Consider the following 26,772-nt stretch of genomic DNA (forward strand, 5'->3'; position numbering starts at 1 on the left):
GGAGAGTCCCATGAATCTGATCTATGTCTCATCACCAGGAATGCAGTGCTGCCTCCACCATTGGGAACAGACTGGCCTCCCATGAAGAAGCTTGCATCTCCACGCAAACCAGTCTTGTAGTGGGAGTGACTTGCATCTCACCTTTAAAAACATATCTGTAATTTATTTGCCTGGTTTTGCTGAATTTCAAAAGCTGTGACACTGCTGCATTTTGGCACAGGATCATATTACTTCCATATTTAATTAATTGGGGGCCAGTGGGTGGTTAGATGTGTGTGAGTGTGTTTGTGTGGTACCAATATGTTGGACAACTTTCCCCAAACAGGCATGGATCAGGCCAAGCATATGCTAGCTAACTCCTGCTGTGTGCTGGGGTTAGGCATCATAAAATAGAACTGTTTGGGTGTTTGAATCCCTAGTTCTTTCTTCTTCTTCTTTACTGTGTTCTTAATATAGTTTCCATGTGCTGAGAAAAAGAAAAGAATAAAAGGGATCAACAACTAGTTTTAAGTGCTGGAGTTAAGAGCAACTCTACAGGAAATGGCTCAATGTACAACACGTTGTCTGCCTGGTTTCTCCAAAAAGCAAATAGTCCATTTGGGTGGGTTTAAGTTTGCCCATTCTTGATGTATCATTTTTAAAAAGCATGGCGGGGGGAATTCCATACATTACAGTTCTTCCTCCACTCACATTTTGGTGCTATTATCTAGAAGGTGAATGGAAAATGGAAAGTTCAACAGTCTCTCTCCTCACACTTCACCACTCTCTCTCTCTCTCTCTCTCTCTCTCTCTCTCTCTCTCTCTCCTGCTCTTTAATTTTCTTGCCAAGAAAGAGTGAGAGTAATATTGCCATGTTCTGTGAGCTCCTTGTCTGCCTGAAGTAAATCCCTTTAGGAAGAGCAAAAGCTTAATAAACAGCAACGCTGGAGAAGCAACCAAACCCTGCATTTCAGGCAGAATAGCAATAGCTCCCCTGTTATTTCAGTTGAGACTCATTTAATTGTCAAAGTTTCTTGACTACGCTTCATGCCCAGCTTCTCCTGACCCCTTTCATGGCCTAATTTGTGTTCTATGTCCTCTTTGTTATTTTATCTGAGCACTGATATCTACTCCCTTAACCCTAAATTGTTCTCTGGCTCAGGTTTTGTTTCTCTAAGAAAATCTATTTACTTATTTACTGCTTCTGCCCCCTCCCCTCCTCCTCAGCCCGAGATGTCACTATGCATTCAGGGAAATAATTTGTTGCTTCGCATGACTGCATAAAATCAGCTTCCGCATGACACAGAAGAGCTCTCCATAAGAGGAGTAATGGAGCTCATGTAATTCTTTCCTCTAAACTACCCTCTACTATCACAGAATTACAAGATAATAGACTTTCCACTGTCAACAGCCCAGGACTTGGTGAGCCAATGAGATCTGTGGCAGGAAGACTTCCACACCTTCTTTTAAAACTTTAGCCATGCTAACTATACTGGATTTGAGAAGTGGCACCTGCTAAAGTCGTGAGTTGCATTTATGGAATTTACAAAGAATGGGATTTGGGTAGCACATCGTAGTTTGGGCAATTTCCCATTCTCTTCTGAAAATTCAAACAGCAATACCAAAATCTATTTTTCAGCAAATCTACTGCACATGGTTCACTTGATGTATAAAATACTAATTGGTATAATGCATAGATTTCCAAATTTAGCATGCTCATTTTATTTCCAGCTATTTCATGGAAAACACTCTGCATTTGTGTAATATTTTAACCCCCTTGGAACAAAATCCACCGCAGTGTAGTTCTGTGTACGCCTACTCTAGCTTCAAAATCTATGGTTCTTTATTGCTTAGCCAAATCATACAACAGTACCAATCATAAAAGGTAAAGGTACCCCTGCCCATACGGGCCAGTCTTGACAGACTCTAGGGTTGTGCGCCCATCTTACTCAAGAGGCCGGGGGCCAGCGCTGTCCGGAGACACTTCCGGGTCACGTGGCCAGCGTGACATCGCTGCTCTGGCAAGCCAGAGCCGCACACGGAAACGCCGTTTACCTTCCCGCTAGTAAGCGGTCCCTATTTATCTAGTTGCACCCGGGGGTGCTTTCGAACTGCTAGGTTGGCAGGCGCTGGGACCGAGCAGCGGGAGCGCACCCAGCCGCGGGGATTCGAACCGCCGACCTTTCGATCGGCAAGCCCTAGGCGCTGAGGCTTTTACCCACAGCGCCACCCGCGTCCCCTAATCATACAACAGTACAATAAAATGGCACACAACTTAAAATATGATTGAAAAACCCAAACTAGTAGCACAAAGCTTTGCAATGTCCAATATATTTTACAATAATAATGCTCAGAGCTCCATGAGATTTATATTCGTGGGACTGCATCCGTAATCTCCTATAATCTCACCAAGTTTAATAGCACAATCCAAACCCAAGTTCTGCCAAGATGAGAGAGTTTAGATTCAGTGGATCTTGGTTGCTCCTGGCTGAACTGGGGCTCAGCTAGCATAAATCCCTCACCTTGCCTTAGTTGGAGATATGTTAATTATATCCCTCAACGCAACTCATCCAGGACTCAGTGAATGGAACATAATATGACTGGTGAGATTACTGAGGACAGTAGAGCTGTCTGTATTATTAAAACCACACACTGGGCACTTCACATAGTGCCAGCACCTCAGAAATAATGGCTTGGATTTAGACTTTGCCTTCTGCTAAAGGAAGTGCTGCTTCTGTCCATGGATGGCTTTTGATCCATGAGAGGAATCCCGCTGATTGAATGTGGGGTGGGAGATAATTTTTAGCAGTTCCTCCTTCCTCCTGCAGCTCCTACCTCAAACACTGCCTTGGAGAACTCCACAGAACAGCATGAGAGATGGTAGGGTGATCCTCGGGGAAGGAGGAATCTATGCAAACTACCTTCTTTTTCTGCAGATGGGAACAACCTGAGCAGAACTCCACTTAGGGGATGCTACTATTGACAGAGGTGTAGTGAGTCTGGATGATAGTATCTGCATACCCATTTCCTCCAGCTTTCTGCAATGCATCCCCATCTCATTTTCAAACATTCCATTAAAAAAATTACCCTGCCTTTTGCAAAGAGAAACATTTATACAAAATAATTAAATGCATGCCAATTTCCCTAACACATTTCCTTATATTTCCACCTTTTTTCTGCCTGCAAAATTTTCAGGACGTTTAAGCAAACAGTTCTAGGTCCTCCTGAGTCTTTACTGTTTTCCCTTTATAGTTTTGCCATTTTTATATGCTTAGTAGCAAAAACAAGTCAGTAAAACTGCTCTCTTAGTTTTAGGATCCAATGTGTTACTGTCATCTTTAATACAGAGCCCAATTTACAATCGCTTACATACTTACGGAGCAATAAAAACTGTAACAAATTACTGAGCTCATTTATTTAGTTGCACAGTTTGTTTTGTAATTATAGGATGATGGTAGCTACTCAGTGTAAACACTAGCTCTTGAATTTACTTTATGTGTTTCTCAAAGTATTGGGATTGGTAGAAGAAGCTAGGATGTCGCAATTTAATTTTCAGCCATTCACTCAAAATTTGTGACATGGCAGAAGTATATTTAATAGGCCTGTCAACTGATTTTTAAAAAATTAGTCAATTAATCATCTGGCTTTTAACCAATTAATCTGTTAAGTAATCATTTAAATGCTGTACACTTGTATATCACACACAAGCATACACAAAGAATCTTAATATAAGTAGGTTTTGAGATGCTGAAGGGAGTGTAGGATCATTTACACTTTAATAAATAAATGCTATGACAGGTCTTATTTTTATTCCCTATCACAGTAACATGACAGTACCTAAGCAGCCTTTCAAAAGACTCAACTCATAAGAATTAAAAAAGGCCCCCACTGATGAATCAACTGTAGTTTTAGTTGATTAATTTCCCAATTAAACAATGCTACCCTTATATTCCATCATTTCTAATTAAGTATCTGATACAGAGAATTGTTTCATTTGTACAAGGACTTCCCTCACCAATCCCTTCCCCATGTGCCCCATTGAGCCCCCTCAATTCCGCTCCAGAGGGTTAGGTGGTGCCCCAGAACCAATCTGGGTGTGTGTGCAAATGGGACAACTTTGTTCGATACAAACCCAAAAATAGGCTTGTGTATTTAAAAACCACCACATAGTCACACAATCTCTTTTTTCAGATTACTGTATACCAGACTTTCTTTTCTCGCCATCCTTTCCTTCCTCCCTCCCTCCCTCCCTCCCTCCCTCCCTCCCTCCCTCCCTCCCTCTTCTTCGTTCCCCTCTCCTATTTCATTATCTGTCATTCTTTTGAACAACTTTAATTTTTCTCAGAATTAAATTACAGCCTGATTCCTCTTCGCCTGATATTTCTGCCCAACAATCTTCTTATTTCCCGGAATGCTGTTAAACTCTCTTACCTTTTGTTCATCTTCACTTCATGAATTTGCCACTTTCCAAGAGCTTCTCTTTTCTACCCCTTATGTTGGTGATGCAAAGGACAACACGGAAGGGCTTACCAACAGCTTGGCTGTGTTGGAGGTGGAAGCATGGGATTGCATCAAAGAGAAGTACTGGGAGAAAGAAACAGATCGGAAGCTGCCTCCCATTCCTTGAGCATGGTGGGAGCATGTGTTGCTCCAGCAAATAAACAATTGGGAGCCCACTTTAGTTAATTCATTTCCCAATTAAAGCCCTGCCATTACCCTCACTGGAAAGCTGTCTGCAGACAAATGCCAGCTTCCTCGACCTGAAGCGAGATGAGCACCATAGTTGCCTTTGACTGGATTTAACCATCCAGGGGTCCTTTACCTTTACCTACCCTCACTGCATCAGATGTAGGGTGGATGGTGTGGCTTCCCCCAAATGCCCTTCCAGATCAGTTGGAGGAGACAAGAGGGACATACCTGTGGGGTGAATGTTCCCTATCCTTGAGCTAGATGGACTATTGATTTGGTATACAGCTATTTGTTAGGTTTGTGTATTCATGAGATTAAACCCTTCAGCTCCCCATCATCACTCTTTTACCATTGGCTTTAACCAACCAACCAACCAACCAACCAACCATTTTTATTGTTTATAGCCGATGGCCATCACAATACAGTATGAGAACAAATCACAGAGCTGCAAAACAAAAGACATTGCAACTGGGTTGTTATATTTGAGTACTTCCTTAAGACAAATATGTTCACACTGACTTTTCCTGATAATTTTCCTTTACTTTTACATATGTCTTGTCCTGAATCTTTGAGTGCAAGCCCACACAGACGAGGCCTGTTTTCATTTTTCATTTATTTGCACAGCACCTAGTAAATTCACAACAACACTCAGTTCCTATGATTTGGGGACCAGCCAGATCACTGACCCTATTACCCTGTGTTACAACCTAGCCTCTAATTAGTATTCACCAACATTAGTTACTTAAGCAGCTTAAACGTATCCGTCTTGCAGTTGTGAATAGATAACCATTAGAGTCTCTGACTTTGGCAGTCCTGTGGGAGAAATCATTTCAAAAGAACGAACTATTTTTTGTCTATTGCTTTGCATACAGGTATCCCTGTGGGGCAGTGAATCTTCTAACCAAATACAAACCATGTTTTGTCCCTTGACTTTGTAAACATTGGACAGGAATAACTGTTTTAAAAGTGCAGCGCAAGGACATATCAGTGTACACCTGAATTCAGTTCATTAGCAGCACCTGCAAAACAGAGTTCATTCATAAGAGATGATGGCTGGGAATATCACCACCATGTCAGGTGGAACTACTCTAAGGTTTCCCCATTACTTTCATGAATCATCAGTCTTTATGTGCCCTTGTAGCCCTAACGTCACAGTGACAAGCTTGCTAATGTGCCATGAATAACCAGGGCTAAATTCCGAAGACATGGCTTCACAGGTGAATCAGCCTGCTCAGCTACAGAAAGACTTGTCAGTCTATGTTTGCACGCTCAGCCTGTTATGCCTTTATGAACTCATGGGACAAAGCTGTACAGTGCCTAAGCAGCTGCAAAACAGCATAATCAACATCAGAATGGAGCCTTGTAATTTCATGACAATGGGCTGCTCCTGATTATGTGGGTGCTTTCATATTGGAAGTTTTCTCACTGACCCAACCACGTCTGCAGGATTAAAACACAAAACAGAAGCTACTGCTCAGGCTTTCCATGCACCAAGTAAAACACCTTCTCAGCTTTTGTTTACTGCACCTTTATTTGATTGACTCAACCCAAAATGGGATAGTGCTATTAATCTGCATCCATGCAGAATGGCCATCTATGCAGGAAGAAAACATCACATGTGACTTGTATTTTCTTTTTTTAACCTGAGACAAAGACACCTGTGTCTCTTCATGCATTGGGATGAGCTGCATACGCCAAGGGGGTCACCTATCACCAAGGGCCTGTCTCCCCAGTGTCATGGGTAATTGTTGCCAGTTTCAATGCCACCCAAGGAATGACCACACATGTACCCTCTTGTATTTTTCTCATAATGGAAACAGCTCTCATTCACTTACATGGAAGAAAGGAAAGCAACAGTGCTCTCTGGGGAGCAGAATGATGTACCACAGAAGTCTTTCATTTTCACCGAAGGACAGAAACCATAGAACTGGCATTTATGTTCATGAAAAGCAGTAAGTGGGTGGAGTATGGAGGCAAAATAATTGCTTCAAGTTCTCATAGAAGCTCTCTTATACTGAGTTATGCTCAGTCCTGTCTCTACTAACTGGCAGTGGGTCTCTAGGCATCTGGCAGAGGACTATTCCAGCCCTAACTGGAGATGCCAAGGATTGAACCAGCAATATTCAGCATGCAGAACTTATGTTCTACCACTGAGCTATAGCCCTCCCCCTACTATTGCTTTGCCTTTTAAGTATCCAACACAACCTGACTATAATTGCACGACAAGCAACCAGCTCCCAATTTGCATGCCCTCCCCAATTTTCATTAGACTCTCTCCTTCTCCACTGCCCATAAACAAGCCACCAAACTTGCAACTTAATGACAGTCTTATGCTCTGATGAGGAGTTACCTCCCAATTTGCTTGTCATGAGAGTTATTTTAATTTTAAACCAATTTTATACAGTGTCAGATTCGATAACGTCAGTGTCACCACCACACCTTACTGCTGTGGAACTGCTGCCGGTGCTACTGCTAACACAGTGGCCATGCATGCCACCACTGATAATTTAAGCTTGACATTAGAAAGATTAATTTACTGTGAAAATGACCCTCTAGAGACAAGCCCAAGCACGAGATGTTTCAGAGCTGAAAAATTGGATATTTCATTGTTTCTGAACTTATAATTAGGTCTTCCAAAGTCGCATAGACAGACACATCAATGATCCCCCGTTCAGTTTCCACCATTTGCCCATTGAGACTGGGGCACTCTTGATCCTCCCTGTGCGGCTGATATGGTTGCATTTTAACATCTGGAATTTAGCCCAGAGCTGGCAGACGGAACTCACTTGTAGTATTTGACAAATCTTTCCAGATAATCAACAACGTCAGTGATGTCTGTGCACTTGGTATTACTGATGCCAGTGCCTTTGCTGATGATCTGGAAAAAATGTTTCATATACTACAAGTGTCAAATCTGCCTTCAAGGAAGTGCTTCTATTTCATGGATAGCACATTTTCCTAGCACTGTACTCAAAACACAATATATTAGCTTTATGCTATAACCAGTGATAAATCTCGATTCACCAAGGGCTCAGATTTCCCACCAATTGCCCCATGGCTGTTGCTGGACCTAAGACTACCAAAAGCTATCAAATGGCAACTGCCGCAGCAGCACTAAAAGAGTCTTGAAAGAAATTCCTAAATGGAAAAATACATTCTGTGGAGCAGCCAAATTCTCTGGGCCATTTGTCATCAACGAGATAATGCAGGCAAAACAATCTGCAGCAGTTCTAAAGAGGGAAACAGCTCCACCATGACATGTCTATCAGTGTCAGCGACACTCTCTCATTTACCTAGAAAGCTGATGATAGTTGGCTGTGGGCAGAAAATCATTATTATCTCACCTGCACACCATCCAGCAAACCAAGTGTCCTCCATGCTCCATCTGGTGAGGCTGGTGGCAAAGTGACAGAGAGGTATGTTGCTCAGCCATGCTGTGCTGAACTTATCTCGCTTCAAAATGAATCTGGAAATCTTCCCAGTTGATACAGTACATTTTGTTCTTGTAATTTCCACATCAGTGCTATGGCATGGATGAGAGCAGTTGAAGAAGAAGATTGCTCCTGTTTGCTCTGTACATCTAATTTGAGAGGAAGGGGTGGGTGGGATTCCTCCCTTCAAAACATTTATTTCAGAAAAGAAATCTGCCTGCTACTGGTGAGCTGGTGAAAAACCCAATGTACTGGTTGCTTGATACAGTCTCAACAGCAATGGCCATGCTGGTTATCTCAAGATGGTTGAAACATCTGCAGAATTCTGTCAGGCATTTTGCTGTTCGAAGCTGACTGAGAATGAAATCCACTTACAGGAAGCTCAGTCACAATTGGGCATTTATGAAGAAGCTTCTCTCTCTTCAAAATATCAATTTATGATTTTATTCTGTCTAATACAGCATATGATATTCCAGAAATTCTGTGGAGTCACATCCCAGATGAAAAATGCCACACCTTTTCTATAAAAAAGAAAGAAAGCCAAATACCATTTCCATTTATCAGTGACAACATGGGTTGGATTAAGGGTGTGCACTGACAACTAGATTAGTCTTAGGGTTCATTTCTACCAGCGCTAATTGTTCATGGTTCATTTACTATGCATGTTATGATTATATATTTGGGAGTGAGCAGATGAAAGTAGTTCTATTCCCTCCAGGGTGAGAGCCTGGTATGGTCTCCTTTCAGGTGAGAAATGGGGGAGGAGCATTATGTAATTCAATGGGTGTGCGGCATGAGTCCATTAGTCCTTCGGAGATTAGGAAAGTATCATATATGTTCATGTGTGGCAGTGGCCCTTTGTTGAGTGGCTTATGTATGAGTGGTTGGTAGACGTAATATTTCAGGTAGTGAATGGTGGGTGGGTGAAATGGGTAGTGAGTGACTGAATGTATAGCAAAATTTTATATTATATTGCCCTTTAGTGCTCTTTGATTCTCTGTCTCCTTATGTATTTATCTATTGTAAACCATTTTGAAATATTTCAGATAGTAAGCAGTTGATACATGGAAATAATAACTGGAAATAATAAATTCACTTTCCCACTATTGGGAAAGAAAATTGTGACTGAATTAGCTATGCATGCCATTCCCTTTCAAATGTATGATTAGGGTGGCACACGGGGTAGAGGTGGGGCTATCCCTATGAGATAGGTGAGGTTTAGAGAAAATGGCTGGGCAAAGGGCATTGTGACTGTGACCAGGAATTAAAACCCATCTCTGTTGATCACATCACACTCGTTCCCCTGAGGCAGGAGGAAGAAGCTGTGCTTAGTGGTCGAACAACACACTTGTGTTTGCCTTTGACAGATAGGTTATTGAGGGGAACGAGTTAGGAGGGCAAAACTCTAAGGCTTTTTGGAACTGACAGGTAACGAATGGCTTCTCTTGATAGCATTTTTATAGGTGCAGATGGGGTGGGGTGGGGAAACCAACCACAAAGGGAACTCAATTTTATTTATCATTAATTTTGACTTGCTTCAGCAGATGTTTTTTGAGAACCATTTTAACCTGCTTAATTTGTCTCGGTATAATGGGAAGCTGATAGCCTCAATTAACAGACTGATTAGGAAGTTCTTAATGAGTTCCAATAGTTTCACTCATTATTGCTGATTCAGTGCACTGAGCCTTAGGTGCTGGGGATCTGAGCACAGCAGCACACCCTAACACCCAAGAGACGTTTCCCAACATGACATATGCCGAGTATCACTGCTCTCATCCTGGAGATAGAGAGACAGATAGATAGTGTTTCCAATTGTACCATATGCAATGACTGAGGGCCATGGTAGTTTAATCTGGGTGACCTAATGGTTCAAATGGGCAGCAGAAGACATGACTAAAAGCCAGCCAGAAACCTAGCTATATGGCATTTATTTTCTATAAATGTGTTAATGAACTTACACGAAGCCTGATGTCACCCATTTCAATAACTGTGTTGAAAAATAAATATATTTATGCAATATCGGGGTCAAACTGCATTAGTATAAAAGGATGGTTGATAGCTACGCGACCCACAATTTGTGGTCCTCTGCCTGTGCTACTTTAGGCTACAATCCAACCCCCTTCTTATGCCAGGCTGTGGGGATATTGTATTGAATGTAGATGGTATCTGCCAGTTCAACTAGCCTTGCAACAACCATCAGCAATGAACTGACAGTTGCATCACTCCACCAGTGCAGACCCCCTTCTGCCCACCAAATGGGAAGGGGGAAAGCTCATTGGTGATATTCCTAGCAGTGAAGCCTGGTGGAAGGTCCCAAAACATGGCAAAAAAAAATGACTTTGGCGAGTAGAGGGGCTGCCCATCAAATCTGCAGATGAGACAGAACTGGGAAAGGTAATACTTCAGAAGACAGAATCACTCTTATTTGCCCCTATAAAAATGCTACCACGAGAAGCCATTCATTACTTATCAATTCCAAACAGCTTTAGAGTTTTGCCCTCCTATAATATCTCCTCAACAAAATTTTCATCAAAAGCAAACAGAAGGGTATTCTTCCACCACGAAGCACAGCTTCCTTATTCTGTCTCAGGGGAGTGAGTGCGGTACAGTCAAGAGAGTTAAAGAATCTCTGACAGATGGCCATCTAACCTCTTTTTAAAAACCTCTAAGGAAGGAGATACCACCACCTTCCAAGGTAGACTGTTCTACTGTCCAACAGCTCTTACTGTTAGAAAGTTCTTCCTAATATTTAGTCGGAATCTCCTTTCTTGTAATTTGGATCCATTAGTGCAGGTCATATCCACCAGAGAAATGGAAACAAGCTTGCTCCATCTTCCATGTGACAACCTTTTAGATATTTGAAGATAACCATTATCTCACTTCTCAGTCCTTTCTTCTCCAGGCTAAACATACCCAACTCCCTCAACCATTGCTCCTCCTCTGCACATGTTCCAGCTTATCTGTAACCTTCTTAAACTGTGGTGCCCAGAACTGGATACAGTATGCCAGGTGGGGGTCTTACCAAGACAGAATAGAGGGGGGAAGCACCCTGCCTGCGTCCAGAGGCACTTTCTTTTAGCATTGTTTCATGTGTTCATGAAAACAGGCCCACTGAGTTGATCATATGGGCATTTGGAAAGGAATGCAAGGCAAGGTATTGATGCAAGTGCTTTGTGTATCTGTGAGTGTAAGTACTCTTCTGCTCCACCTTAAATCTCTGTTCAAATACTATCTCATCATTTAGTGTGAAATTGGAAGGTTCTGTATATGATTTGCCTTTAAAAGAGTAAGACGTTCAGGCTGTGCTACCATTCTGTGAATTAAACTGGATATCTCTGCAAACATTGTCATTTAATAATAGTGTTGCCTACTAACAGTGCTCAAGACCACAGAAATGAGAAAGTTAAAAGACAAATGCTTCAGGATCTCATCAACCCTCACTGTAGTCTATCAAATTTTGATAACAGTGAAGCCATAGGATTTCTCATATCATACTCACCATGAGGTATGGCATGCCTATCACACCCACCGCTTCCACTTATTCAGGAGCTCTGCCTTCTGATTTGCAAAGCAAGCAGTAAGATAATATACAATATGAGTTTAATTAATTAACATTGCAAACCATGTGATCAAATGCCTGAAGATCAGGGCTGGGGAACATTTTCCAGAGGACCACATTCCCTTCTGGTGGCTTTATGCCAGTGATGGGGAGGTGTCACAGGAGTATGCTGGTCAGTAATCACACAGTTCAAAGTTAACTCTTTAGTAGCAAAACCACACTATCCACAGACTTGGTTGAGTGTCAGACCTAATGAGCAGAGAAGTTCATTCCCAGTGGTCTTACTCCATGAAAGTCCGTGCCTCCTCACAGCCATCTAAGTCCCCTCCTCTCCAGAGCTTTCCCCCAAGCAATCAGAGATGGTGTCCACCCTTTTCATGCCTTTTCTGTTTCTGGGAGACAAGGAGGGGAGGGGAGCTTTTCACAGCAGGAGGGGGAGACACTAGTGACTCTTCACCAGCCTGGCTCACCTCTGCCTCTTGGCCACCCTCCTTCCACCCTCCTGCTTCAGCTTCTGCCTCTGATTCTAGACTTCTCTCTGCCACAGACTCTCCCAACTCACTAAGCCCTGTTAACCTCTTCAGCTTCCAACACCTCTTCTTCCCAGTCTTCTCCCTCTGATTCTTGTCCCACCACCACTCCCTGGGCCCTGCAATTCCCACATGAGAAGCATTGTTTGAAATGATGATGCTCCTAGTCATGAGGATCAGATCATTGTCACGCCTGTGGGTTTTGCACCCTTGCAATATTTTTTTCTTTCTGTGTTTATTTTTCTTGGTGTCTCTGGATTTAAGCTTTGACAAGAAGCGAAAAAGAGCATTTGCCCTTTGCAGTGAAATAATGGAAGAGGAGTTTCCCCCTCCCAGGATTGCACTGTTTTATGGAAGCATAAAGTTTCATGACATTTATGAAAGCACGTGTCGTGAAGCAGATGGCTTGTTAGCCTTTATTTAGTAGTCTCGTCCACACACTTGTGTTATATCTTTGTCATACATTCCTGAATTATGCAAAGATGCTATATGATACTGCCTTCTAAGATAAGAAAGCACCTCTGAAGGCTGAGCAGCAGAGAGATTTGTCTAGTCGGTACAATATGTAAAATTTCCATAGCATGAAAGGATATAAAAAAGTGGGATGGGGAAAATAATTGTAAGGTTGGAACAGTGAGAGGTGACTGCTCTCTGATGGAATCAAAAGTCCCACATGGCTCATTGCAACCAAGGTACAGGAGTATAGGAAGTTGGCATGCTGATTCAGACCATTGATCCAGCCAGCTCAGTATTTTTGGAACTGACTGGTAATAGCCCTTTCAGGCAGCAGCCTTCCCCAACCCTACCTTGAGATTCTAGAGATTAAAACTAAGACTTCCAGTATCCTCTATCACTGAGCTATGGCCATTCCCTGTGATAATCCATCCTATTCAAAAGTGGGGAAAGTTCTGTGTATTCCACTTACACCCAAATAATCCCCTAATGTTAAAGAGGATAGAGGCATTTCAAGCATTCACAAGCATCCTTCAAATGCTTGTTGATGGATCAGGTGAACTGTTGTCTCTCCCACCTCAGTAGCTGTGTAAGACCTTTAGCAGTTTACCTTTAGTAAGACAAGCAGACAGACCTGGATCACCCCAGAGTTGTCTCTTCCATTGTTCTCTACCATGTTCAGAAGAGCTAAACTTTTTCTTTGTATGGGAAGTTCCAACCACCATCACACCATGTAAGAACATATTGCCTTTTGCGACTCATTGATTGCTTTGGTTCTCTGATCATGAAGTAGGATGCAAATCTAATAAACAAATAAAATTTTGGCCTATTTGAAGCTCTATGTCTGTGAACAGAACTTCCAGAAATGCACAAGTGGTGGAGCATCTGAATTCTCATTTTTTAACCTATTGCTTTATTTGGAAAACATGATTCATTTATTGCATCTGTAAAAAAAGGAAATAAACATTTCAATAATTAATACATCTTAGCCACCTGTCCATAGCCAAGCAGCCAAGAAGATCAGCTACATACCTGATGGTTGTGGGCAAAACTTTCTGAGATTAGATGGAAGCCTTCTACTCAGTGGGAGTATCTGATCTGTTGAGAAATGCAGAGGACTCTAAGTAGTATTCGTATATGTATGGCCCATTGCCACCTTTATACTCCAACCTGCAAGCTGTGCCACTTGGAATGAAGTTGACAATGGTTGTATTGGGTGATAAAGGGCTGATTCATATGTTACAACATTTTAAATGGAAGTGTCTTCTCTGTCTTATTGCTTACTTAATAACCTTTCTACTGCAGTATTTATAATGGTTTACAGAAAAAACCAAGTTAAACGAATACACCGTGTAAAGCTAGGTTTCCTTACCCATGTCTTCTACCCCTCAGGTAAGACAAGTAGGAAAATGTAGAATGGGCTGAAATGGGCTGAAACAGTAGACTGAAAATGTAGCAGTTAACAGAAATTAAGTTCTGCCAGTACAATCCTTGGAAAACCTGTCCAGAACAAGTGCTTATTTCCTCCATGGGAGTGTGATTTGTGCCACACTAGCTCTCCAAGCTATCTGCTCAGAGACGAGGTGGAGTGAAATAGGAGTGGCTGAGTGAAATGAGAGTTAAAGATGCCAATTCTTCAGTGTGAAGAGTGAACAGTAAAAAATCAGCCAGTTGGAGGGAAGATCTAAGTGACAGCAACAAGGAGGGCTATGAAAGGAGCAAGGAAGAGTGTTGTTGTTTTTTGGATATAATTTTTATTAGTTTTCTTTTCTAACAACAAATATCAAAATCATTTCCAAACATACATTCTACATTCCCCACCCTTCCCATTGACTCCCTTCAGCTTCCCCTCTGGTTTGGTACATTAAACGATACAATCTGCTATTCCCTATCTGTCAAAATGTTATGGAGCAAGGAAGACCTTGACTGGAAGATCTTCATAGGAGGCCCCGCCCCATGTTCCTTTGCTTAACAAAGTGAGGCAGGGGGTTTCTAGGAGGGGGCTTTTTGTCATGGCATCCAATTTTCATAAAGTTGTTTCTCCATCAGTTGTTGCATCTGGGCCCTTATATCCTTCCAAATAAACCCTTGGCCCATCATAGTGCAAGGTACCAAAGAACCCTGTCTCTGTAAGAGTCCATTCACACTGACAGAGAAGCGGCAAAAGAGGGAATAGAAGAGATGTACATTTCCTTTTTCTTTGTTTCTATTGCTGTATTTCCAAACTGTGAATGTGCTGGGAATTACTGGGATTCTTCAGAAGCTTTTCGTGTGTACCTCACTGAGAAGATCAATAAATGACCAAAAAAAGCCTCCATGAAAGATGAGCTCCTGCCACCACTATGATCTGCCTGCCATGTGCAGCCACAGGAGAGTTGGGTGTCGTCTACATTGTGCACATAGTTCATGTGGGCTATGCAGGGTCCTGTATAAGGATGGGCAAATCTATCCATTTTGGTTTCTCTGTTTTCCATTTTTCCAGCCTTAATGTCAGTTTTCAGCACTTCCACATCACTTTGCATTTCTTTCTTTTTTTCCTTACGAAAACCTCTCATAATCTTCATCAGCACATTAGTGAGAATTTATCCGAATACACACATTTTGTATACAATACATTGTTCCCCAATGCATCATATTTTTGTACATTGTTTTCACTAAGGTATGCATTTTGATGCACACACTACCTCAGTACATGTGGGTGTTTTTTGTTTTGTATATACCACTTGGCTAGAGAACTACATTGCAAAACCCAGAGAAGTGTGAATTTTGAAGGGCGCCTGTGTTTTGGTTTGAGTATTGTTTCAGAAAGTGTAGATTAGGCAAGTTTGTCTCCAAATAAGAACTGAATCAAATTTCTGCCCCATCCCTATCAGCAAAACTGTGCATGCTAAAACATGCTGCAGAATCATCCCCAAAGAAGAAAGAGCAAGTGTCCTATAGCAGTTGACAGGGAAGGGCTGAAGCTCACTGTTCTACAGTAATAAGGGAAATGAAGAGGCCCAGGAGCGCCTCTTGCAGCTGAAGCACAAAGTTTCCCACTTTTCCTCTCAGATCTATTTCTTTCTAGTGGAAATGCCTCTGTGGGAATTAATCCCAGTGATAACTGATTCTGAGGAAAACCGAGAGCCAAAATATTATTCCATTCCTCCTGCCGCCCCATCCCTGAGGACACCATTTATGGCCTTCAAATTCTCTTCGACTCAAAGAATCTTGAGTTCTATGGGAGTTTCTCCTCAAGTTTTCCCGTGGAGGTGTCTTCAGAAGCTCCTTGCATGTATAAAATCTAAAGGTCGCCTATCTCTGCCTTTTCCAGAAGATAGTTATCACACTGTTGCTTGAGATAATTAGGTAGTTAATATTTAATAATGAGGCATCTGCATTACAGCCAAACCTGAGCCTACGGCCACCTGCTATCCATGGTCACTGGTGCTAATAGCCGGCAAAATCACATCCCTGCGAGATCTGCTATCTGTTGCATATTACTTTCCTCTCTAATAGGCGACCACCTGCCTATCACACTTCTGGCCACCTGTGGGCCTTCCCAGCTGTGTAAATTGCTCTGCAATCAAGAGCCACTTTGAGAGGGCAGAATATTTCCTATCACATTAGATGTTATTTGACTTCCTAATCGCCAAAGAGAGAAAAGTCATTCGTTTGACCTTCGATGGTATGGTATGTTTGTTTGTTTGCCATCAAAATGCATGGCAGTGCCCCAGGCTGGCACCAAACGTATATAGATGGGGAAGGGAATTACTTGATCCCTTTTATTTTATTTATTTGGGGGAGGGGTGTAAAATACCACCTGTCACCAAAAGCAATAAATGAATAAATAAATAATCTCTATGGAGGCTGTTATGACATGCAGGACTGTAATCCATTAATGGAATCTCTGGCTAAATTCCCAGTGAGATATCTCAGGGTTCAAGCATTTATGACAAGTCATCATTTTAAAGATGTATGTGTTCCTACCCAGCTTTGAGTGTTGAGGACTTCAGCGCCAGTACAGCATATGAGTCAGCAGTAGGTCCTTTCCTTTTTGGCAGCTTCTCTAGAATGACCAATTAGTTGTTTGCTTAGGTCATTCAGCTTTACAGCTCTCTAAACTGAAAACTGTTTCCAGCTGATACTTCTGAGCTCAAGGTGTCATGCTCCAAGGTCTTCTTCATGGAGACCAAGAGAGTAGAAATCAAAAATGCCTTGTCTCATTGAATGCATTCCCACTAGAAGTAGTACTATGCAATTAAAAAATGATAACGATCAGCCTTCTGGGAGGAATGACCAGCGACTGAATAATTTGTGCAGCTCAATGTTAAGTATATTTGTTTAGAACCAAGTGCCACTGTGTTCAATGTGACTTATTCCAAGGAAGTGTGCATAGGATTCTGTTGACTGAGTCCATCTGATCAACACTCACAGGCAGAGGAAGGTTCATCTGAAACAGAGGCTCGAGTGGGAAATTTAACAGATGCCTCTGGGATTCAAGTACAATTTGCCATCCACTCTACACCTTTTGGCTGTGTTGGAGAATGGGAAAAAATAAAAAAGACTGCACAGCACATTGTATTCAAATCCATAATACTCGTTTAAAAGGTAAAAGGCCCATCATGACCGACTCTAGGGTTGCGCGCTCATCTCGCTCAAGAGGCCAGGAGCCGGCGCCGTCCGAAGAGACTTCCGGGTCATGTGGCCAGCGTGACAAAGCTGCAACTGGCGAGCCAGCACCAGTGCTGCACACGGAAATGCCGTATACCTTCCCGCTATAAAGCGGTACCTATTTATCTACTTGCACTTAGGGGTGCTTTCAAATTGCTAGGTGGGCAGGAGCTGGGACTGAATGACAGGAGCTCACCCCGCCGCGGGGATTCAAACCGCTGACCTTACGATCAGCAAGTCCTAGGCACTGAGGTTTTACCCACAGCGCCACCCGCGTCCCATAATACTCATTTAGGGTTCTCAAAATCCATGGAGAACACTTCTTTGGGGATAGTATCCCTTCAGAATTCATGAGGGAGATGGTGTGCTTCAGTGTTTCCCAATGTCAATACTCCCTATCCAAGGAGGAAGCTTTTTAAAAAAAATAATAATAATCCGAGAAACATTTGATTCATCCACCCCACCATTTTGAAGTAGCTCGATTCAGGAAGGGTTTATTGTTGCATGCAAATCCCTGTGCAATGATTCCTGCAGTCATCACAGCGTCTTTCCAGCCACCAGGAATGACTGAGTTACTTATTTAAAATATTTCTGCCTCTCCTCTCATGTGCTTGCATTGTCTCACAACATTTCAAACAACTAAAAGATACCCGTGATTATGAGATATCCCCCTTAACACATGAAGTTTTATATGTGAGGGCTTCTTGCATGTAATGGAATTCATCATGGCTAGAGACAGACAAATATTTTAAAGGTAACTGAAAGCAATGTGAGAGGGACAGCACTTTCCACAGTGCACACACCCATTTCTTTGCTCCCCCCATCCCATCAGCTCAAATATTGCTGGGGCTTTTTGAAGCAATGCAAAAATCCTGAAAAACCTGTTTTTCAGAGGTGAAATCAAAATGAGTATAAATGTCGTGAGCTTCAACCCCCTTTTCAAACCACCTTGAAGTCTCTGAAAACAAAGCAACAGGGACTGGGAGGGGAAGGAGTTCCAAGATGCAAGAAAGGCAGAATATAAATGTACTAAAAAAAAGCAAGTACACAAAAGAGCAAAGAAACAGGGATGAACAGCCACTAAGAGATATATGATAGCTAGCAAATATAAACAATGAAAAGGTAGACAGTGGCTCTGGCTTCCTGATGTTTTTGTCTATGATTCCTCCAGCAGTCTCTTCTTTCTGTAACTTGGGGAGGGTTGACAGTAAGGTCTGGTCAATACATGCATGGAAATACATGCTTCAAGAGGGAATCTAGTTATAGGAAATGAGCTTATAAACTGGTGTTATCCTGACTTTGCAAAGGGAACTCATTAATGTCTAGAAAGGGGATAGGTAACATTTAATAAGAGTGAATAGATAGTGAATAGTTATGAGTTGTATGTATTTCTTGCCACAGAGTTGCAGTAGAGACCGGAGGAGTCTTTTAGCCCTTGAGACATTGTTTTAGGAGGTATGGCTATATATACACTGCAGGGATCAAACTAGGATTTGTCAGAAAATGCAATTGGGAATGCTAACTTTAATCACTGCCTTTATATCCCCTTACAGATTGTTCTTGCAGTGATTTAATAGTGACCTGAATTCATAAAGAAGAGCATATGCTAGCCACTTAGAAATACCCTAAACTTTCATAGGTCTAGCATAGGCCCAACATTTATCTAGGCTGCTACTTTTTCCTCCTGTACAACCCTAGCCTGCTTCACATTATGGGGCCTATACCAACAATACAATCTATCTGAGACCAATAGTATGCATATAGCCCTGAAGTCTGCACTTTGCCTTGCCTCCATCTGTCATAGGCTGTAGCATTTCCTTTTAGTTCAGTCCTTTATTGCAGCAAATAAAGGCTATTTTGCTTCGCTTTCTTCTTGTTTCTTTTTATATATGAGTTGTTACACACACTCTGCCTATAGAAAAAAGGGCAGATACCATTTGCAAAGTATGTGGTAGATTTCTTTTAACATTTGTAGTTGGAGACAAGCTGATTGCTGCTCTTGACAGTATGGTTGTTAGGAAGCATGTGGCTTTTCCTGTTTCCTATCTATAATTTGGTGTGTTTTGTTGAGGGGGGGGAAAAAGAAACCATTTAAGATCCAGACAGAAAGAGATCAAATGCCATGTACTTTTTGCAGATGGCAACTTTATCACTTTGCTAATAATCCAGGATTTAATGTGCTAGAAAAGGACTGAGCAAGAAAAGGAACATCTTGCAACTCTTGTAAAAGAAAGTAGTCAATTGATTGTCTGCAGGAAAAAGCTTACTAGAACCACAGGCCTACTGCGCCAACCACTACATATTGTTCATATTCCTTCTGTACCAGTAGAAAACAGCAGCCTTTATCATTCAACTCACTTCCATAGATAACAAATGTGAGGGAGAGTGAGCATCTTGTTTGCTGGTTCTTTGCCCTACCTCCATATGTTGTTCTGAATATCTGTGACAGCCTATACTTACTCACAATCTATAAATACAAAAAGTATATGTTTTCTGGCAATATGTACCGTGCTAAAATACAAAGCTTAGAACCAATATACTTGCCAACTGCGCAAGTACCAAGATCTGCTGAATGTAAAGATGGCTCTTGATACTGAGATTGCCACATGTAGGAAACAAACCTTGGATCTATCTCAGGGGGCACCCACTCAAAGAGAACACTTCTTATCAAGACTGTTGAAACTAGGGATGTGTGGGGGCAATGCATAGGCTCTGTACAAAATATCAGATGATGTTCACAGACAGGGTCGTCAGGCATGATCTCATCTCAACTGCCAACCATGCATAGAATCCTAGAATTTTAGATTTGGAAGGGATCATGAGGGTCATGTAGTCTAACCCCCTGCAATACAGGACTCCTTTGGCCAATGTAGGGCTTGAACCCATGGCTCTGAGATCCAGAGTCTCATGCTCTGCTGACTGAGCTATCCTAGCAAATGTTCATTGCCCAATGTCCATTGTCCACAGAATTTAGTTGACTGAAGAGGGCTTGTCACTTTGCGCACACCTACACCCACAACTATGCTGGGGAGAATTACTTTGATATATGTACCGACACAAATCAGGCCATACCGATTGAACAAGTGTGGTGATTTGAAGATGAAGAAAAAGCTTCCCATCCCATACTAGCTCAGGACTGGCCATTGGGAGCCCTCTACTAGTATTTTAAAATCTACCTAGCAGTTAATTATCCATCTATGATGTGCATATTGACTCTACCATTAGTGGTTTATTTATGAGGTCTTAAAAAAAACCTCACTTCAAAAATAGAATTTGCTTTGCTTTCCAAAATTAATTCTGATTTCTCCCCAAGTGACACACAAACTTGAATGTTTGCCAGTAATACTGCAGAGTTACACTATATATCAATCCCAGTAGTTGCAAATGCTGCTGATCAGTGAAGGTCAGAAAGTACATCATCTGCTACACATCCACATTACCCACTTTCTGCTTTCAGTTTCTGGTACAAGCTGAGCATCTCCATTTAATGAGAGGCACCAACATAGCGGAACCGATACTGTATGATGGTAGTGTGACCAGATGTGGAAGGGGACTTGGTTCTACATAGCTAAAAAAGGGGCCAGAGTGACACTGGCAGGAGAGTCAGTGTGGTGTAGTGGCTAAGAGCAGTGGACTCGTAATCTGGTGAACCGGGTTCAATTCCCTGCTCCTCCACATGCGGCTGCTGGGTGACCTTGGGCTAGTCACACTTTTCTCAGCCTCACTCACCTCACAGAGTGTTTGTTGTGGGGGAGGAAGGGGAAGGAGATTGTTAGCCACTTTGAGACTCCTTAGGGTAGTGATAAAGTGGGATATAAATCCAAACTCCCCTTCTTCTTCTTCTTCTTCTTCTTCTTCTTCTTCTTCTTCTTCTTCTTCTTCTTCTTCTCCTCCTCCTCCTCCTCCTCTTTTGCATCTGGTCACCCTGTGTTGTTACTGAGAAGCTCTGTTCAACTGGGACTCTGCACATGCCCCAAGACTTTGTGTGTAATTTGGTTTTACTTTGAGGAAGGATCATGGTGATAGTGCATGTCATCTAAGGAAGCTCAGGTCTATTGTCATTCATATGGGAAAAGCTTCAATAGTTCCTGACAAGGACCATCCTCAGAGCGACTGCTGAAGAGCGGATTTCCCTCATGGTGAATGAATCACCTTAGTGCATGCCTCACTAATCCCCTGGAATCAGTGCCCTATCCAATGCCTGCAATTGCCTTTTATTCAGTTTTTAGGTGCCCCTTGCAAGTATGCATCTGAAGAAGTGGACTGTGGTCCACAGAAGGCTTCTGTCATAATAAATGTGTTAGGTTTTTTTTTTAAGTGCTGCAAGTTTTCCCTCTGGAAATTGCTAGCCTATATTTAGCTTTGACCAGAAACTTAGACAATATTTACAGGTGGTTTTTTTTAATAGGTTCTGTCAGTACAAGATTGTCGTTCCTCCCCATCCCCATCCCCCTTCAAGTCAAATGGGAGGAGATGATATGAGGGGAAAGGAAAGATCGTATTGGAGGGACACATTTCCAAGCAGTTGGACATCCACAGTGGGCTCAGCTGGTGATGACTCAAATGATAACTTTGCTAGTAAAAATGGTATGCTGGATTAATGCTGGTTCACTGGAATTAATGATTTTGATATCATAGGAGGTGAAGAAATAAAACAAAGATTCATTCAAACATGACTAAAATTAGAAATGTGTATAATACTATTGACCTGGAACATGAGCAAAACATGATGTGCATATCCATGTACGCAAGTGTGGGTGGGTGCAATTTGTGGAATCACCCTTCAGGGTGAAGGTAACTTGGTGCTTTTAACAAAGTTCATATATATACTATATCTCAAATAATGTGATGTATTGAAGATCTGAATTATTCTTCTTTGGAATCTTCCGTGATCAACTGTTTTGACTCAATAAGACTTAGGTTGCAATCCCTTGACCAGTTATCTGGAAGTAGACCCTAATAATGGGGCTTGCTTTTGATAATTTACAAGACTCATCTGTAAATGTTTTCACTGTATGAAAGACTTGAAATTAGAATAAAATTACAATCTTGTATGAATATATTTGAGAGCAGGTTCTATGGAGCATAGTATTATGCTACCATGTATGTTATAATAATGGTAATTATTAAAACATATTTTTTCCCCTTTTCACTCTGTATCTACATATTGTTGCTGGAGATTAGAACATGCAACATTCGTCAGCATTAACAGTTTTACTATTAACTGTATTTTTAAAAACACTATTAGGCATTAAAATTAGATGGGGCCTTTAATCTAGTTCATTAAAAGCAGAATTACCTTTTAATGGGAGTGCAGCTGCAGTAAAAGGTTTAGCCAAGAATGTCAAAGGCCCTTGTTACTTTCTCCTTCTTACAAAATCCCACTTCCAGATCTCTATCTGAACCAAACTGTCTATTTCTGAAAAACTTCACTTACCCCAATATTTGACCTGTTAAGAAAAAATATATCTCGAGGCCTGCCTCCGTTTTCGCTTTATCCAAGGTGAATGCACTGGTCGGTAGTTGCTGAAATAAAGTGAAGTAACTCTTTTCAAATGAATGAGTCAAATCTCAAGTAAAGTGATGCTCTACAACAATTCCCCATGACCAAAGTCTGCCCTTGTTTGGCTGGTGTTTTTAACACCAAAAAATCTCTTCCATCCACCTCCTGCCACACAAGATGCTTAAAGTGCAGGCAGCAACAGGTGGTGTGATGGGGATGCTTATCTTCTGGCAGGTGAGTTGCTGTGGCTTACCAGGAGGGAGAGGAGCAAGGCAGCAGGGAGGGCAGTGCAGTGCAGTGCAGTGCAGTGCAGTGCAGTGCAGTGCAGTGCAGTGTAATCACACCAGTGGGAGCATCCAATTTGTTCTGCTGGTGCATTTGTACCATACCAATGTCACCACCAATGTCACTCCCCACTCCTGGTAAGTGGCAGTAAGTCATCTGCCAGGAGCTCAGGTAAGCAGTTCCACTCCACATTATTGGGTACAAATAGTATCAGTTTGTCGTGGGCTGATAATTATTAGGGTTGCAGCAATTGTGATGGGGAAATTTAACAGTAGTTTTTATTATGATTTGCAGACACTCTTGAGGGTCTCTTTTACATCACCTGCTCACTCATCCTTTTTTTTCCCAACTGGAGAAACCAGAGACTAAATCTGGGTGTGACATTGTGCATGAAAAGCTGTACCATTGAGCCATAGTGGCTTTCTATTTATATACATGCTTAACTATCATATACAGGTCTACTCAGAAGTAAGCCCCATTAACAAGATCATGGCCACTGGTCCCATCACCTCCTGGCAAATAGAAAGGGAAGAAATGGAGGCAGTGAGAGGTTTTACTTTTTTGGGTTCCATGATCACTGCAGATGGTGACAGCAGTCATGAAATTAAAAGATACTGGCTTCTTGGGAGAAAAGCGATGACACACCTAGACAGCATCTTAAAAAGCAGAGACAGCACCTTGCCAACAAAGGCCCGTATAGTTAAAGCTATAGTTTTCCCAGCAGTGATTTATGGAAGTGAGAGCTGGGCCATAAAGAAGGCTGATGCTGAAGAATTGATGCTTTTGAATTATGGTGCTGGAGGAGACTCTTGAGAGTCCCATGGACTGCAAGAAGACCAAACGTATCCATTCTGAAGGAAATCAGCCCTGAGTGCTCACTGGAAGGACAGATCATGAAGCTGAAGCTCCAATACTTTGGCCACCTCACCTCATGAAAAGAGAAGACTCCCTGGAAAAGACCCTGATGTTGGGAAAGCTACGAATATGAGTTTGACCAAACTGCGGGAGGCAGTGGAAGACAGGAGTGCCTGGCGTGCTCTGGTCCACGGGGTCACGAAGAGTCGGACACGACTAAACAACAACAACAAGTGTCTATAGGATTCCAGTCTCATTCTTCCACCGAAATCAATGGGTCTTGAATATGTTTAAGGCGTGTCAAGGAATAGATGTGGTTAGAGTTTGAACCACAGTATTTAATCTCATGCATTTCTGCTGTGGAAAGCACCACAGTGTGAATATAAGGTGAATGAGAAGTCTGAAATAAAATTTTAAAAAATCAAGGAATGCTTTCAGAATGAAAATGCAACTGAATGGAAAAGGAATGAACCACCTGGAACGGTTCTTCCAATGGAATAATTTTTAGAGATATAGACAAAACAAATAGGCTAGCATTACAGCTATTGATCTTTGCACTGAGCACCCTAATCCCCCTCTTCCCCCATAGGACATCATTCAGAGTTAATGGTCCTGAGCTCCTGATAAAGTCACCTATCGGATTGCTGGGTTAGGCCTATAATGGGGAAATAGTATTAAAAAAGGTGGACTGAGATAATCAATCCCCAAACTATTATGGGCTTGTAATTCTGAAAGGAAAGCTTATAGTCTTTTCCCAGCAAAAAGGCTCAACGACCACGGTAATGTGTGCTCATTTTGAAAGGTGCCAGAGATCACTCAGGCTGCTGCTGCTGCTGCATTCAGAAGCAAATACAGTTTCCGTAATGATGACATTGGCAGAACTGTGAACTGCGAATTACAGTAATCCTGCCTAGATGTTGTTAAATCATGTAAAACTGTTTTCAGATCAGCAAGGGGGCAGGCAAGATTTAATCTGTGTTTTTTAAGAGGAAGAGGAAGGAAAGCTGATTTGGTATGATTTTAATTCATTAGGCTCTCCTGATCTCCATTCATCAACAGAAGTCACAGATTCTTCTGAGATGAAGAAAGCACATGGCTATAAAATGTCATTATTGGGAAATTTTATGAACAGGGGTTTTTTTGTATCCCTCCCTCTTATTTTAACCACATAGAATAGTAATAAGAAATGTAGTTAAGAATAGACTAGACTGGACTAGAATATAGATTGGACGCAAAGCTGCCTCTACTGGAAGACAGAGGGATGGGCACAAAATCCTTGTGTCATAAAGGAGACCAGATTGGTGTTTTTCAATTAGCACAGTGCATTATGCAATCTCTTGCACATCTTAAGATAGCGGCTAGCAGAAGGCACAGCACAATCTCATGTACAAAGTCTTCTGCAACTTCTCAAGCAGCAGCCTTCCACTAAGTCTGTGCTGTGTTATGGTTTCCAGCATCACCACCAAAGTTTCCTCCACTGGTGTATCTCTTATGATAGCATATGGCAGAAGAGAAGCTTAAAACTAGGGTTGTATAGTCATCAGTTTCTGCAAGGATTACACTGGGCAACAATTTTTTACTTTTTGAATGTTGTTTAGATTTCTACAACTGATTTAGGATATTTTTGCACTGCTGAATCAGGAAATGGTATCCGTTTCTCTCCATCAGGTCAGGTTTTCTGTAAACTGAATGGTGGGCATTGATAAAGGTAAGTACACGTAAATTGCATGTTGCTTCACCATTTTTCAAACTTCAGGGCTTGAACTTCTGTTTCTTGGAACTCCTGGAATGCTCAGCAGCACGGAGGTCTCTCTTCAGAGTCCAACAGTAGTCAGCCATCATGACTGCGTCCCAGCGACCCTGATACCTGGTCTCCATCTCTTTCATGTCCTGATGGAATCTCTCCCCAACTTTATGCTTTGCTGCACCAATTTATGGAAGATTTCGAGGTTTTATGACTTCAAATTGATCCCTTTTCGACATAATCACCCAGAACTATCGGACCGGAATACTTCTTGTCATTAAAATAATCATTTCCAATCAAAACAATTATTTGACAAGGCATTTTACCCCCACCAACTTCTAAAATGCTCCACACAAGCGTACATGTGAACAAAAACGTAAAAAAATACATGTGGCCATAGCTCAAAAACTTGACCTGATTGAGCAAAACCAATGTGATTTTTGGATTCAGCGCATCAGATTCGTCCTAAATCAGCTGAAAAAACTCAGACAACAAATTTGTTGTTGACCAGTGTTATCACTAGCCTAATAACCAGAAACACCTATGAAAAAAGCAGTAGAAGAAGCAGACTAGAGAACTCATGTCATTTCGTCCTGAAGAGAGCCCCAGAGGACTGAAATTCTATCTGGAGAAGGTTGTCCCTCAGCTACCCAGAAACACATTAAAGTGCTATGAAGAGAAGAAAATGACAGGCAAGGGTGCTTCTATTATCAAGAAACCATCAATGGAGCGATCAAACTCGACTGTTGTATTCTGAAATGTTTATTTAAGTTTTTAGTATTTTAAATTTTACATGGTTTTGAATGTCTGAATGCATGTATATCATGCATATCTGCTTTAGAGTTATGCACCAAGCACAAGCTTTGGTTTTGACCCCAATATGATGATTTGGAAAACTCCCTGCCTTGACCAAAAATGCTTCATATCCTGCAGTTTGGCGCTGGGTTTGAGGCAAAGCCTGTTTCAGAAAAAAATGGATTTTATTTCCACTCCTTCACTTTTGGGAAATAAAAAGAAATTGCTGTATTTCCCCCCTTTTGACAGAAGTGGATGGAATTTGCCAGGATAGTAGCCCCTCTGCATTAATGCCA

At 41.8% G+C, this 26,772-nt stretch overlaps 1 long non-coding RNA gene across 1 annotated transcript; it reads right to left on the minus strand.

Annotated features, from left to right (window-relative positions):
* Positions 1 to 231: 231 nt before the first annotated feature.
* Positions 232 to 8,107, minus strand: LOC144327777 (uncharacterized). Its single transcript, XR_013392886.1, has 3 exons — positions 8,013 to 8,107; positions 4,411 to 4,520; positions 232 to 466 (listed from the first exon to the last, which is right to left on the minus strand). It is a non-coding gene; the product is annotated as an uncharacterized LOC144327777 (long non-coding RNA).
* Positions 8,108 to 26,772: the final 18,665 nt, after the last annotated feature.

Source organism: Podarcis muralis, chromosome 5 (assembly GCF_964188315.1).
Source record: "Podarcis muralis chromosome 5, rPodMur119.hap1.1, whole genome shotgun sequence".
Classification (NCBI taxonomy): domain Eukaryota; kingdom Metazoa; phylum Chordata; class Lepidosauria; order Squamata; family Lacertidae; genus Podarcis; species Podarcis muralis.